The sequence below is a fragment of the Epinephelus fuscoguttatus genome, linkage group LG15 (genome assembly GCF_011397635.1).
Source record: "Epinephelus fuscoguttatus linkage group LG15, E.fuscoguttatus.final_Chr_v1".
NCBI classification, from domain to species: Eukaryota; Metazoa; Chordata; class Actinopteri; order Perciformes; family Serranidae; genus Epinephelus; species Epinephelus fuscoguttatus.
The window spans coordinates 304,161-309,322 of record NC_064766.1 but is presented as its reverse complement, the minus strand read 5'-3'; positions in this window follow the sequence as shown (position 1 = coordinate 309,322).

The window sequence follows — 5,162 nt, the reverse complement described above, 5'->3', positions numbered from 1 at the left end:
TCATCCAGCACTGCAGCAGCTTATAAAGGATAGGCTGGACAAGAAAAAATAACATACATTTCTTAAGTACAGAGATATGGGAGGCTTGTATTGTTATTCAAGACTTAGAGCCAAGCCTCCCATATCTCTGTACTTAAGAAATGTATGTTATTTTTTCTTGTCCAGCCTATCCTTTATGGAATAACAACAACAGAATGGAAAAACATGATACAGTAATAATGCATTAATACAATACTGTAATTAGACAGTAACATCACAGTATGTGCAGTTCTCTTCTTACTACACTGTAAGGCTGGTTGATATAGTATCCTCTGTTTCTTCTTTTTATCCTTCCCCTTTAAGATTTGGGGCACAGGCAGTTTAATAACTGTTTCCTCCTCTAACCTTTTTCTTTATAATTTTTTTTACACTGTAAGACTGGGGATTGAGAGTGATATCATGAAGTTTTCACTGTTTCCTCTTTGTACCCCTAACTTGCACTATAAAATCAGAGGTGTGGGCTATTAATTGGTCTTTCATTCTTACTTTCTAAGAAGGAAAACAATAAGGCATACAGGGAGGAACATAAACGTTTTATTATATTGTTTACATGAAACTGTTCATTATTTCTTAATGATAATTTAATTTTTATTATTTATTATAATTAATTTATTTCTACTACCTGTGGCTTTTATCTTTGCTTTCTTTTTGTGTTGTTTTGTTGCTTTTTTTCCATGTTCTTTTTCTTCTCTAAAGAAGATGTGAGTGATCAAGGCAAGGGGAAGCTGTGATCTCTATTTTCAGCTTTTGTCTATAAGAAAACAACAACAACAACAACAACAACAACAACACAAAAATAGTTTTACTTCTCAGATGTGATTTCTCAAGTTCAAGTTCAAGTTCTCTAGTTCACTCATATTTGCCTTCTCCCCAGTCAATACCAGTTCAAGGTATTTTAGCACCTATCTCTGATGGCAACCACCGCTGTGGCTGCTGCAGTCAGTGTAACTATACATGTCGTTGTAAAAGTTTTAAACATCCCCACATGGGTACAGAGATCCCTATAAAAGGAATTACTTCATGTTCTACTCTGTTACTTGATTGCTTGCCCTGGTGGTAAAACGTATGTTGAAAAGACCAGAGGAGCATTAAAAACTCATATCACTGAACACAGAATAACTATTAGATGTAAAAACATTTTCTTTTCCAATTATCCAGTGACAGTTCATTTTGTTGAATTTAATCATCCTATTTCCTATATAAGATACATTGGGACTGAGAAGGTAACCTTCCCCCCAAGAGGAGGTCATTTAGATGTAATACTTTCCAGGGGAGAACGCTATTGGATCCACCATCTGAGAACCCTGTCACCCCACCGATTGAATATAGATATGATTTGAAATTGCTAGTCTATTGCCAGTGATCAGCACCTCATTATAATTTTTGGTATGTGTTTTAAATATGTATTTTAAAGGAAAGCAGGTTTTGTCAGCCCAAAATTGTTGCAAGAAAGAAGCTAAAACTGCAGTGAGAGAAGAGCAACAACATAGCAGACTAGCTAGCAACAGATCGGCCAGTTGGATGGTTTGCTCTACAGCAAACCATCCAATTGGCTCAGTTCTTAATCATGTAGAGGAACAGTATCAGCCCTTCCTTTGCTGCTACTAATATTGTGCAAAAACAGTATTTTTATATTTAATAATTGGTGAGAACCTTTCAGCTTTACATGCTTATTCTGAATTGTGTAACCAGGTATCTAACCATGCTCTATTTCTTCTTGAGCATGAGCTGCACATATGATGTGATCATGTGTGTGCTTTAGTTTGCATCTTGAATTATTATGACATTACTCTTTTGTGTTTTTTGTGTGTATGTAGCCCATACATTTACAAGTCCCGATGAGGTATTTAGACATAGAATGCGCAATTATTCAAAGCAGTGCATTGTTATGAAAAATGTTGTACGATTCTCACACACACACACACACACACACACACACACACACACACACACACACACTCTTATACAACCTCCACTTCCCACCTTATCTCCCAGACACAAATAGCTGTTATCACTGGTGCAGGTATAACAAAGACAAGCTTTTTAATTAAGAAAAGGCGTTCTGCTAACATAACGACAGCGCCTCACTGTTTGTTCCCAGCATGTATTTGTCAGAAACAAGAGCCTCAATAAAGATTAACCTGCAATGCCAGTCGTTGCAGCCAGAGCTGTGTGTGTGTGTGTGTGTGTGTGTGTGTGTGTGTGCGTGCCAAAATAGACCAAGACCAAATAAAATTATTGATTTTATAGAGGCTGTTGAGACAGGCAGGAGGTTGAATCCATTATAGTAACAATATTAGCTTGAGATTATTCCACCGTGGGTTATGTTGACATAAATTCGAACATGAAGTTCGATGAAGTTGATTCTAGCAAGTTACTACTCATTCAATTGAGAGTAGGTGTTTCTGTGATGATCTGGAGAATGCAAGTATGAGTTCTTTCTTAATGCACGTTTATTACAAGCTCAGATCAACAATGGCAACATGCTGAAGCTATTTGTGATGAAGTGAACAGAGAGAGACATAGTATGTATAGGATGGTGTCAGGTACACACTGTTACCTAAATGGTGCTTTGCCAAATTTAACTTGGCCTTGGGCCAACTAAAATTAGTCTAACTTGTCCATCTAGCACTTCTGACGCCATGCTGTCCTGGTGGAACATGATCCTCAGGGGTTCTTGACCTAGTATCCACTGGTCAGTGAAGATGTAAAAATACATTCTACCAATTCCCCCTTTTACTATTAGATTTTTTTTCTTTCTTTTTCTTTTTTTTCAGCAAACAATTCCAATCACTATTTCTTAACACATCATGCTAATAGGAACTAAAAATCATCACAACCAATGCAAAACATAATTCCTTCTAGTTTCTAAAACATGGCATAAGAGTCCCATTCACATTCTATGGATATAAGGGATGGGGGTTCCCCTATAGTAAGTCTAGTCAGTTCTTTTGAATATATGATTAAATAACACATTGTTGACACAGCATCTCCAGGACATGTCCGGTTCTCCCCTTCTTCCTCTTCTAATAGCAGCATGCTTGTTTCTTCATTGCTGGGCTCTGGGGATGAGGGACCTATTGTTACCGACCCCCCCTTTCATCCAGTTTTCGCTGCACTGCCGTCGAGAAGGCCGGAGTCCATCCCACACGTGCTCCAGTATATGCCATTCAACAACCACTTCCTCCGGTGATCAGTTGTTGGGTTCTCCAGAAGACTCAGATGATATAGAGGTCGAATCACTACTGCTAATCACGGTCATGTTGGTGACAGAATGGACAGATTTCAAAATGAGTGCATGGAAAATAGGAAAACAACAAACCATTATGATGGCCATAAGTAGAATCATTCCAATAAGAGGGGCACATACAGTACAGGCCAAAAGTTTGGACACACCTTCTCATTCAATGCGTTTTCTTTATTTTCATGACTATTTACATTGTAGATTCTCACTGAAGGCATCAAAACTATGAATGAACACATGTGGAGTTATGTACTTAACAAAAAAAGGTGAAATAGCTGAAAACATGTTTTATATTCTAGTTTCTTCAAAATAGCCACCCTTTGCTCTGATTACTGCTTTGCACACTCTTGGCATTCTCTCGATGAGCCTCAAGAGGTAGTCACCTGAAATGGTTTCCACTTCACAGGTGTGCCTTATCAGGGTTAATTAGTGGAATTTCTTGCTTTATCAATGGGGTTGGGACCATCAGTTGTGTTGTGCAGAAGTCAGGTTAATACACAGCCGACAGCCCTATTGGACAACTGTTAAAATTCATATTATGGCAAGAACCAACCAGCTAACTAAAGAAAAACGAGTGGCCATCATTACTTTAAGAAATGAAGGTCAGTCAGTCCGGAAAATTGCAAAAACTTTAAATGTGTCCCCAAGTGGAGTCGCAAAAACCATCAAGCGCTACAACGAAACTGGCACACATGAGGACCGACCCAGGAAAGGAAGACCAAGAGTCACCTCTGCTTCTGAGGATAAGTTCATCCGAGTCACCAGCCTCAGAAATGGCAAGTTAACAGCAGCTCAGATCAGAGACCAGATGAATGCCACACAGAGTTCTAGCAGCAGACCCATCTCTAGAACAACTGTTAAGAGGAGACTGCGAATCAGGCCTTCATGGTCAAATAGCTGCTAGGAAAGCACTGCTAAGGAGAGGCAACAAGCAGAAGAGATTTGTTTGGGCCAAGAAACACAAGGAATGGACATTAGACCAGTGGAAATCTGTGCTTTGGTCTGATGAGTCCAAATTTGAGATCTTTGGTTCCAACCGCCGTGTCTTTGTGAGACGCAGAAAGGTGACCGGATGGATTCCACATGCCTGGTTCCCACTGTGAAGCATGGAGGAGGAGGTGTGATGGTGTGGGGGTGTTTTGCTGGTGACACTGTTGGGGATTTATTCAAAATTGAAGGCACACTGAACCAGCATGGCTACCACAGCATCCTGCAGCGACATGCCATCCCATCCGGTTTGCGTTTAGTTTGACGATCATTTATTTTCAACAGGACAATGACCCCAAACACACCTCCAGGCTGTGTAAGGGCTATTTGACCAAGAAGGAGAGTGATGGAGTGCTGCGGCAGATGACCTGGCCTCCACAGTCACCGGACCTGAACCCAATCGAGATGGTTTGGGGTGAGCTGGACCGCAGAGTGAAGGCAAAGGGGCCAACAAGTGCTAAACACCTCTGGGAACTCCTTCAAGACTGTTGGAAAACCATTTCAGGTGACTACCTCTTGAAGCTCATGGAGAGAATGCCAAGAGTGTGCAAAGCAGTAATCAAAGCAAAGGGTGGCTATTTTGAAGAAACTAGAATATAAAACATGTTTTCAGTTATTTCACCTTTTTTTGTTAAGTACATAACTCCACGTGTTCATTCATAGTTTTGATGCCTTCAGTGAGAATCTACAATGTAAATAGTCATGAAAATAAAGAAAACGCATTGAATGAGAAGGTGTGTCCAAACTTTTGGCCTGTACTGTATGCTCAAAATCCATGCTATGGTGGGGTTTCCTCTAAAGAATCTGAAAATCGTATCCCATGGCCTTTGATTTAAATGGCCTCCAGTGGTTCTTGCGTTTCTATTAAAATGCCTTCTTGGATCTCTTTAAG